The sequence below is a fragment of the Anabrus simplex genome, chromosome 9 (assembly GCF_040414725.1).
Source record: "Anabrus simplex isolate iqAnaSimp1 chromosome 9, ASM4041472v1, whole genome shotgun sequence".
NCBI lineage: Eukaryota > Metazoa > Arthropoda > Insecta > Orthoptera > Tettigoniidae > Anabrus > Anabrus simplex.
In genome coordinates, this window is record NC_090273.1 from 158,526,768 (window position 1) to 158,538,794 (window position 12,027).

Consider the following 12,027-nt stretch of genomic DNA (forward strand, 5'->3'; position numbering starts at 1 on the left):
GATAACATGATAACGCAATGCTCAGGGAATCTTCTGAGAAAATGTAATGAAAAACAATCCGGTAAAAGTATCGATCTCAAGAATCGAGATATCAAAGTTATCGAGTATCCAAACCAGGTTCTAACCATGTGTCTTACCAAGACCGACTCCAATCCTCAGACCTTAATGCTACTCTCGATCGGTCAAAGATGGCGAATCGAGTAGCCGGACATGTTGGAAGTGTGGGTTTGTTTTGGTTTGTTGCTATCGTATGTAGTCGGTGTAACTTCATGATATTTGACGATGCATATTAGTTCTTTTGTAGAATATAAGTGTTCGAATGTATTTGTATGAGTCAGTGGACACTTAGGATCTGTAATTATACGCAGTAATGTGAGAATGTGCTTGTTTTGATCGTGTTGTGGACCAGGTTTTAGTCTAACTATGGCAATGCCTCTCATACAACTATTCTTAAGTTTCCTACGGAATATGACCTTAAGAGGGAAATGGAGTAGGAATATACATCGTGATTATTTTGAAGTCGATGACAAAACTGTAGTGCGCATACATCGTTTTGAGAATAAGTCTGAGGTTCCTCATAAAATATTAATTGAGATATAATATGGACCACCGGTGAATTGTGTAGTCCTAGCCGCCTGAGCACAAGGAGGGCCACGACTCAGAATATGTCCGAGATGCCCACTCCCATTCCATAGCAACTGGTATCCCGACTCTCAGGACCACTTACTAGGCCACTCAGCCGTTGCCCATGGTTCATGAGCTAGGACGTGACTACAGTAACCCACAAACATGAACCATCGATAATATAATTGATATTGATATTCCGTCAGTGTCGAGTGATTTAGATGCAATATTCTGTGCTTTGCCTGCGGAAATGTTTGGCTGGCTCTTGGAGTGTAAAAAAACTTCTAAGTGTGACAGGTGGGGCAATCTGCATACTGTTTCACAGAAGAAATAGTGACTTCGAGGGATTAGCTGGATTTGTAACGTAGGCTTTTACACTACCAACACCTTCCGATTCATGCTTGTGGTTAACTGTTTAAGCAGACTACACCGAACTGAAGCTCGTCCATGTGATTAAATATCAATGTTTAGAGTCAATAGAGTTTTCGCACTCGTGCTCTTTAATGGGTAAACACCTATTATATCTTTAGTGTGAACGTTATATTACTCAGGTAACCATCATTGTGTGAAGTGCTGCTGTGCCATACGTTAACATTACCAGGGCCGTTTACTGGGTTAACATAATCATTCCGGTGTACTTGGGCTGAGTGGCTCAGATGCTTAAGGCCCTGGCCTTCTGACCCCAAGTTGAAGAGTTTGATCCTGGCTCAGTCCGGTGGTATTTGAAGGTGCTCAAATACGTCAGCCTCGTGACGATAGATTTACTGGCACGTAAAAGAACTACTCCAGAACTAAATTCCGGCATTACGACGTATCCGAAAACCGTAAAAAAGTAGTTAGCAACAAATGATGTTTCATAGTTCACATGAGAGCGAATAAATTGTGGAATTTCACACATTAATTTATAGTGAAACATTAAAAATGACTTTTTAAATATCATTTTAACAGTTTTATCGTGTGTATTATCGTGAAATCTAAGAGAAACCGTTATTTACTAATTAATTTTTATAAATTATAATCTAGTTTTTCTCTTTTCTAGTAGAATATATGCGATTCTAGTTTATTATATGTGGCACATACTTGTTGGGAAGCGTTTTAGTACGTGAAAATAGTGATTTCCCGTATGATGTTACATTTAACATGTTCAATTACCGCCATTTATATAATATGCACGTGTTAGCCAATACCAGTCATCCGGCTACTTCGACCGTCATGTTTTTTTTTATTACGGTTTGAGGATTGGAGTCGGTCTTGGTCTTACGGTGTGTATTTTTAACAGAAACCTTCTAACCATAGAGCTACAGGACAACAAAGGGAACTCCACGCTCTCCACGCATAAACGCCAGCGCTGGTGAGCCGGTTATTTAATGGTCAAAGATTTATTAGATTATCACAGTCCAGTTCTTCCCTTTAATCCCAATTATTGTTTTGAAGTATTTCCCTGGCGCTGGCTGTCAGGGCCAAGCGAGAATAAGCTAATATTTTAGAATGTTTATTACCTTTAGCAGGCCCAATGCAGCCGTTTGCTAAAGCTGATTACCAAACACTCTGTTCATAAAGGAGGAAAATTGTGGAATATATTACTTAGTAATTCAGGTATAAATTTTATATTCAAGCTTTTATTATCCATTGCTAAATATTTAATTTAGATACGGTGTTCACGCTAATCTTTGAAGAGATATGAACATAGCTGCTTCCACTACGTGTTGAGTTTCCGAGCAATGGAACCGTGGAAAACCTGGAAGATGGTGTCACACTTAGTGAAGTGCGAGTATCTCTCGGACAAATTCCAACATAGTGATACTGTTAGTTATCAAATAACATCGATTTCAAAATGTGTTGGACAGGGAGCGTTTTTCTTCATTTTGAAAGACTTTGAGAAGCAAATGCCGACTTATAATCGGTTATACGACTAAATACGATAAGTTGAAGTTATTTCGTCACTTCTGAGGGCTGAGTCTTAACATGACTGATAACTTTGTTGAAAACTCTGAAACTGAGCACTTAATTTCTGACTTTTTATGTGAAAGTACTCACAGTGACAGTGATAATGTTATGGGTACCGATAATAAGGCAACAGATGAAAACAGTAAGGCAACATGAAAGATCTAGAAATGTTTAGTAATTCGGTGGATGAGCAGGCCGGTGCAAGCTGTGTCAAAAGTATTAGGGTATGTAAAATACCGATTTTGGAAGAAATTCTGGAAACTAATTAACTGACGTACGTTTCCGTGACTGATTGTATTTAAATAAATATGATTAACTGGATTAAATCCACTTATTAACTCAATCGGTGAACTGAGAAATAAAATATCTAAGTCAAACGCGAGATTAGTCTTCCTGAAGAGATGCCGTGACACCTTCATGGATCAACATTAAACAACTGGAGCTAAGAAGATTCTGGCGGAAGCCAGCAAACGTTTGCTGCGAAATCAAATTCAAATGAACAGGAGGGATTTGGATAAGTACAAAACAATTGTACTCAGTCCTTTAAAGGATATTTGGATTTGCTTCCCTACTAAACACTGGGCCTTGATAGGCAGGATAGTGTAACCGTCCAGGCTTCTCCAGCCCTACTAATTTAATATAATATCATTTTACGCGATATCATTTGATATCAAGTTTATCCGCCATCGGCAATAATTCGTAATAACATATTTATTCTACGTCAAGCATTTGTAAATTAGGTTTTTGCAATCATATTGTATATATTCTAACATCATTTATTCTTTATTATTATATTATGAAAGATAGGAATTTATTATGTATTGGATTTGGTTAATATGTTGAAATATAGTTGTTGTCATTTCATCTCATATTTGTGTATACGGAGAAGGTTATTCTTGAGCGTGGAAAATTACATGACTCATGGGTTTAACTCATGAGCCAAGGCTAGTAAACAGTGACCCGCGCGCGAGGCTTGCAAGCTGGTCAGCTACATCATCGCCACGCCTACTGGACTTGTCAAGAAAGAAGAGAAGGGGAGTTGATAAATCGATCTACGAATCAGATACTTCGTTGTATATGAGTTTTGAGACTGAACTGTTACCAAGAGTGGGGGTGAGCCCGGATATATAGAGATTCTCACCACGAGAACGGTCCTATCTACTACTTCTGCTGTGATCCTATCTACTGTTAGAACATCTACTGTGAACGACGTTATTGATTTTTGAAACAGTGTGTGGTCGCTCCGCGACATAGTTATTTTTGTACAATGTGTTATCGCTTCGATACAGTACTTAGATGCGGTTATGTTATCGGATCTGCGTGAGACGAAACAAGCTTACGGCTTGTGTTATATTCAGTAAATCTTCTGGACGAAGAACTATGTTTAGTTCAAGTCTACGGAATTTGGCACAAGTCTGTACCGTATAAATAGTATAGCTCAGTTGGATTGAGATTTCTACTAATATAGAAAAATTCATATCTCTGAATTTTCTCCTCATACGATCAACGCTGATCAGTTTTTACAAGTATAGGGCCAATGTCTAATATTAAAGACTAGGCAATTAGGGAGGGCTAATCCAGATAGCCCGTACCAGATCAGAGAAGGAAGGAAGGATGCCCATGGAGCAAATTCTACATCGAGAAGAAGAGAACGAGTAACCACGGAAAACCGATGACTTCAACGAAAGCTGCAATTGGTGAGCTTCAATTAGATAAAGCAAGCAATTAGTAAATTCAGTAAAGTAAATTCTAAATTCCTCCACGCTTTAAGGAACTTTTCCGATTCATCTAATTTTTTGTATAATAAATCCATTTGTATTTTATATTGCGTTAATTTTCTTTCTTAAGCGATACTTAATGGTTAATTATTTAAAATCCTACCGCTGTGATTTAAGTATAAGTCTCTATGCTAGTAAATATAAATTTTGGTTTACAGTTTTGTTTAAAACCCTGGCGCCCAAACATCATCATGGAAAGTTAATTGTTTTTATTTGCGTGGCAATTTGCGGGCAAGCTACATATAGTTTATTTGATATTCATATGTCCCAAGTGTCTTGATGAGGAGAGCGAACAGTTACAATAGGATGAGGAGGCCGAATGTATAAAAGAGTATAGCACAACAAATCAAGAAAAGAAATGTCAGAGTGTGGTCCAACGTAAAACACCTCAATTAGACTACAAAAAGGTCATATTAAATATGTCTGATAAAGTACTAAACCAGAACTCAATCAGTGCTAAAGAAAGGTTTCAACTTCGCTGGGGTAGAGTGTGCCATCAGAGATTTACCGAGAAACGAGGAAGAAATTCGTCAAAATATATCTTACGTGTTGAGAAAAGCGAAGCCACCGCCTTAAAGGTGGTGGTGGTGGTGGTGGTGGTGGTGGTGGTGGTAGTGATTAATGTTTTAAGTGGAAGTACAACTAGGCATCCACCCTCTATAAAACACCAATCAGAGGGAAATATGGAAGGGATACGACACTTCGAAAAATGAGGATATCGGCCAAATGAAGACAAGGACCTCGAAGGGCGTGAAAATGAAAGACTCCTTAGCCCTCGCAAACCTAATAGCGTCGGGGTCTGAAAAGAACAAGAGTAGACCAAGGGAGGTCGGATAGGATAGATGAAAGTGAGGAGCACGCACAAGTAAGTGGAAGCAATGCCAGGACTCATCTAAGGGCCCCGTGGTCGCTACCCCACGCTCTAAAGATCAGAGCCCCTGGGGCCCTTTTAGTCGCCTCTTACGACAGGCAGGGTATATCGTGGATATTATTCTACCGCTCCAACCCACAGGGGGAGATACCACGTGAAAACTTGACCAAAGGTGTACTTAAAGAAGTTGATGTATTTCGTGAAACCGATAGTATTATTGTAATTCCGGCCGACAAGGGAATGCTTCAGTCATCTTGAATACAACTGATCACGAAACACAAATGTACAACCTACTAGAAGAAGAAACGTATAAGAAAGTAAGCAGTGGCGTATACTGAGGGCTACCAAGGCTATCAGTGAACCCAAACCTCAATTGAGAATGATGGAAGTCTAAAGAACATGACAATGTAAGCATCTGACACATTGTTCCATTTACAAAACATGAAAGCAGTGAGAAAAAACGTCGAACGTATTTATGAGAGCGAGGCATCGGAGATTGATATTGAAGCCCAGACTTTCGCCCCTCTCCCTTCGACACACCATAAGCGACTTGCTGCTGTATATCGGAAAGGAGCAGTGACCGGCGGAGGATAGGTGTGCTAGGCTTCGGTCCGTCAGATCGCAACTGCTATCAACCATGCGTTACTCATCGTATATACTTCATCACTTCTGACCTAATTACATAGATAACAGCGCTGGTATTTCACTCCATCACGTTTAAGATGTGGCAGTGGTGACAGGTCATGAAGCCTAGCCGTTTTCCGCGTCATTCTATAAAATATTTGGTTGTAACAAGCATTTTATGCCCGGGCGTGGATACCTGCAGAAGTTACGTGAGCTACGTGTGAAGGAAGGTGATATCCTAGTAAGCTTTGGTACTACGTCACTTTTTAATAATATACCGGTAGAAGGAACAATGCCTGTCTGAGGACTTGACCAATCTGGCAGCAGTTTGGTTAAAATCTACTTCTACTACAAAGGGGATTATAACGAACCGATGGTGGTGGTAATTATTGCTTTAAGAGGAAGTACAGCTAGGGAACCATCCTCTATATAACACTAATGAGAGAGAAAAATTGGAAGGGATCCGACACTTCCAAAAATGAAGTTATCGGTCAAAGAAAGACAAGGACCACGAAGGGCGTGAAAATGAAAGACTCCCTATGACTCGATAACTAATACCGTCAGGGTCGGAAAAGAACAAGTGTTGACCAAAGAAGGTCTAATAAGATAGATGGAAGTGAGGAGTCTGGCACAAATAAGTGGAAGCAATGCCATGACTCAGCTAAAGGCCCCATGGTAACCAACCCACGCTCCCAAGTTCATTGCCCGTGGGGCATCTTTTATTCGCCTCTTCGGACAGGCAGAGGTAGTGTGGATTTTATTCTATCGCCCGCACCGACAGTGGGTATATCGAACAGACAGAAGGAGCAGCAATGGGGTCACCTCTGTCCCCAGTGGCTGCAAACATTTTTATGGAACACTTTGAGTTTTCTACATTAAGTAAAGGGCCACTGAAACCTAAGTGCTTCTATCGTTACGTAGATGACACATTCGCGGTCTGGCCACATGGGAGAGGAACATTACATGAATTTTTGGAGCACCTAAATTCCATTAACAGGAAGGTCAAGTTCACAATGGAAATAGAAAATGAAGGTAAATTACCTTTTCTTGATGTGTTAGTGTACAAGAATAACGATGGTATACGAGGTCATCCAATGTACAAGAAACCTACACATTCTGAAATATACCTTCAGAAGTCCTTACACCACCAACCCTGCCAAAAAGCACCTCTCCTTCGAACATTATATAATAGGGCGAATAACTTTGCAGATGCTGATAACCACTCGAGTGCATTAAGACAACTGAGGTGGTGGTGGTGATTATTGTTTAAAGAGGAAGTACAACTAGGTAACCATCGTCTATATAACACTAATTAGAGAGAAAAAATGGAAGGGATCCGACAATTCGAAATATGAAGATACCGGCCAAAGACAGGCAAGGGCCACGAAGGGCGTGAAAATGAAAGACTCCCTAGCCCTCGGGAACCTAATAGCGTCGGAGTGGGAAAAGAACAAGTGTTGACCAAGGAAAGTCGGATTGGATAGATACAATTGAGCAGTCTGGCACAAGTAAGTGGGAGCAACGCCAGGACTCAGCTATGGGCCCCATGGTCTCCAATCTACGCTCCAAAGTTCAGAGCCACTGATGCCTCTTTTAGTCGCGTCTTATGACAGGCAGGGGATATCGTGGGTGTTATCCTACTGCCCCCAGCTACATGGATATAAGAGAACTGACAACATTCATGAAGTAAAACGGCTATACTTCAGGAGACATACTGTAGCACGAGCTGTGAACATGAAGGAACCTAACAGGGATCATAGAAACGAGAACAACAGAAAAAAGGAAAAATATTCTTTCTTTAAAGTGGCAGAATAGGGCGCATTCTTAGGAAGTACAATATAATTAGAGTTTTCACGACAGACTGGAAGCTCAAATCCCTGTTTCGACCAGTCAAAGAAAAATCGCCTCTTGAAATAAACAAAATGTGCTTGTGTTTGCTCATATATTGGCATGACAAAAAGGCTTGTTAGCAACAGGGTGAAAGAACACATCAGGTCAGTCAAGAATGTCACTGTTTCATCCTCCACGAAAAATGCTATAAGCCAGTCTGACATTACTATAGTACAGATCATGAAATCCTCTTTGAAGAGGCGAAGGACATCGCGCCTGTAAGACTTGTATGCTCGACTTGTGAGGGAAGCCATAGAGATAGAGCTGCGCCCAAAACTTCAACAAGGAAGACGGCTTCAAGGTATCAAATACATGGAGACCTGTACTCCGGAAATACAAGGATAACATCACCACGTCACAGCGCGACTGTGCTGAACCAGTGACTTCCTTCCCAACAACGCGGCAATCCCTGAGTCCAGGCCGTGCATAGTAAGGTCGTGACTTCCACGTTCTTTGAAGTATTTCTTTGCTCACAGTCGGAGGCAGACCTGAACAGGCCCTGAGGAAGGCCAATGTAATTCGGCGAAAAGTTCGGCTTTGTTTTAATGATAAATAAGCGGCTTTAATCCAGTTAATCATATTTATTTACTGTATATATTTTAAAGGCGAAAACTGTTGGATTAATTCTAGGCTGCCACGGCAGACGAGCATAAGTCAGAAAATGACTTGTACTCTTCTCCCCTACATAGATAGTGACGTGGTTACTAGTACTGTTAGGACCAATGAAATATTGTACATACTGAAGCCCTTCAATACCCTGCTAATAGACATGTCATTAAGCCCAGCAAGACATATGTGCCGTCTTCCGCGTCATTCTATGAAATATTTGGTTGTAACAAGCATTTTGTGCCCAGTCCTGGGTACGAACTACGCAGTGCGAGCTCGGAAGCAGAAGCTCTAAGTACGCGTAAAGAGAGTGAGAGCTGTAATGCATCGTGGCCTTGGAATTGCGCTCTCTATTACGGAAGCGAGATTTATTAGCGACAAGTGACATCATTTTCATGACTAGATAATTATGCGGGAGTGAGCTTTTATAAATGTCCAAACACTACGACGATGATGTAAAAATATTATTGTTCCTCCCGAGAATGCAATTTTTTCCTTATAATCCCCACATGGTATCAGTGTTAAGGTAAAAGGACAGATCCCTGTCAATTTCTGGAATAGAAGTGTATACATTCACTGTTAATGATTTGATTTGGGAATGCCAGAATGAGATGCAGCAGTGATCTACGAACTGATAAAGACATTTAACGGCATTGCCCATATGATGAAATTCAGTGTAATATGTTTTAAAATTGCCACGCAGGCGATAATATGGCATTTCTCGTGTCTGTAAATATTGTCATACATGATGCTCTTGGTAATTAAAATTGTGTTCTTAAATTGGGAACAATCCATTCTTAACATTTAGTTTGTTTGTCCAACCCTTGTCCCGTTTCCCTACGGGGTCGGGTATGAGGTGAGATGAATTTGTCGTGGCGGTTTTTTTATGACCGGATGCCCTTCCTGACGTCAACCTCATCAGAGGAGTTAATGAGAGATGAAATGAATGACGTGATATATGATAGTAGGGAGAGGGTGAAACCCGGTGCCGGCACATAGCCTACTCCTGTCGAATAGCACCAAGGGGTCTGCTCAAGGCTTAACGTCCCCATCCGACGGACGAATCACCATCAACAGCGTCATATGCCCTCACTCCATATGAGCACTGCGGAGAGGTTTGGAATTTAATCCAGGCTTTTGGTATGCAATATAGTGATTAGAAATTGTATACCACCACCTCCCCTACCCTGCCGGCCAACATTCTGATGGTGAAAATTTTTCGACCAACGGGACTCGAACCGGCTAACCTCGGTGTCAGACCGTTTTAGACTTCAGCGCCTTAACGATCATGGCCACCATTTAGTAGATTAGCGTATTCCTCTTACTATAGTGCCCTACTTCCAATGTATTTAGATTAATTGCCCACGTTAATTTAACGAACAGGACCATTAACCAGTATGCCCTCGAAAGTAGCCGTTGTGCTGGTTGAAATTAGGGAGGATCGGACTTCGATGCCCGGGTTTGATTTTTCTGAAGTTCCTCATCCACAAGACTTCAATCCGATGTTGTGTTTGTGAAGTTAGATCTTATATTCAGCATTCTGTCGGGCCTGGGACAGGTGCAATATACAAATGTAGACTTAGTTTAGTTCTGACTTGTACTACTTAGACGAAAGATCGGAATCGCTCCCAGGACTCACACCTTACTCTATTCAGTATCGTGTGCTTTTAGTGCGTCTTCCTCTTCGCTATTACCATCACAGACACTGCTGTGCACTTGTTCGTTCAGGTGATGACGGTTATTGTTTCCTCTCATAACACTGTAAAGAACCCACTTCGCAACCGCCCCGAAGGGTCATGGCCTACCAAGCGACCGCTGCTCAGCCCGAAGGGCTGCAGATTATGAGGTGTGGTCAGGTCAGCATGACGAATCATCTCGTCCGTTATTGAGGTTTGCTAGACCAGAGCCGCCATTTCGACGTCAGATAGCTCCTCAATTGTAATCACGTAGGCTGTGTGGACCTCGAACCAGCCCTCAGGTCCAGGCAAAAATACCTAACGTGGTCAGGAATCAAACCCGGATCCCCCGGTACGCTACCCCCTCCAATGCGGGGCCAGCCTCATTATAGTTACCAGAGGGAAAAATGGAAGGGACATGGAATAGGGATGGAAATAGCCACGGAGGGCTTGAAGGAGAAAGATTCCCTAGGCTTCGGAAACTTAATACCGCCGTTGTCGGAAGAGAACCAACGTTCACCAGTGGAGGTGGGGTAAGAATGGTTGAAGGAACGGAGCCCAACGAAAACAAGTGGAATCAGTGACAGACTCAACCAAGGGACCGTGGTAGCCAACTGACGCTCGGAATGTGAGAATTCCTGGGGATCTTTTTGTCCCGTCCTATGAAAGGCAAGGGATTCCGAGGATGTACGTACAATATTGCCCCCACCCATTGGAGGATGTTTTACAGTGGATGAGTAAAAGAGATATGGTCGTGATTAACTTTGTTACATAACATAGAATTTGTTATTCATTGTAATACGACAGATAAAATAATCGTTAAGGCGTCAATTCTCTTACCCTGACACCGTGGTTATCCACTTTCAGTCCCATTGGTGGAAAAAAATTCCCCTTCAGAATGTTGGCAGCAGGGCAGGAGATGTGGTGGTATACAATTTCTAATCACCAGATCGCATGCCTAATCTCCACTCAGTGCTCATATGGAGTGACGGCTTATGGCGCTGTTGATGGTGATTCGTCGGTCGGATTTAGACGTTAAGCCTTGGGCAGACCCCTTGGTGCTCTTCGACAGGAGTAGACTATGTGCCGGTACAGGATTTCACCCTCCTTATTCCTGGTATCATACATCACTAGAACCCGGAATTTTAGTCAGTCTAAGGCAGAATGCAAACTAATTCGCCTAGTAGGAAGTGTCTTGCAGCCCGCTCTTCAGTGATGTAGTGAGAGCAACATAACCTCTGGGGGTTACTGTATAGCATAACCCTTGTTACTCACTTCAGCAAGTTTACATTCTGTAGACGCCACCGTTCACTTCGTCTCTGATGACGATGACCTCGGGAAAGGCATCCGGTCATAAAAACTCACTATAAAGACTCACCCGACGTCGGACACGATCCCGTAGAGAAACGGGAGAAAGGCTGGATATACCTTTGGTTCTCTTGACAATTGATTGTTGCAGTGTATCAAATCGTAAAGGTCGCGCGCACCTAAGGCAGTAACATAGACGACAGCTGAACAAAACATCCGTGTCTGTAGGTGTCAAACCATAACTCTTCTTTTATCACTTCCGCCATAACCAGCGCTAAATAAGCTTCGTGTTACAATCTAACAAATTACTTAAGGACTAATTATGCCATAACATTTTCGCAGAAATTCCGCATTTTAATTGAATTTCAAATTTCTGTATGAACTTTCTTATAGTAAAAATGTACAAGTTCGTTGAGAGACAGACTCACTTGAAAGTCAAATATCTGGAAGTTGAAACTAAAATTTAGATAAATAGACAGGAAGAGTCTCACAAACTGTGAAACCACAAAATCAAACATTGGCTAACATCGTCAGACAACAAAATTATTTTGTACGCTAAGAATTATGAAGAGATGAAAATAAAGAATGGAATATATGTAGGGTACATGTTTGTAGACTATACTGTACATGGTGGCCCACGGAAGTCTTTCTAAGTAGTATGAAATAGCGAAAGGTGGTTAAGATAGATAGATAGATAAGAAAT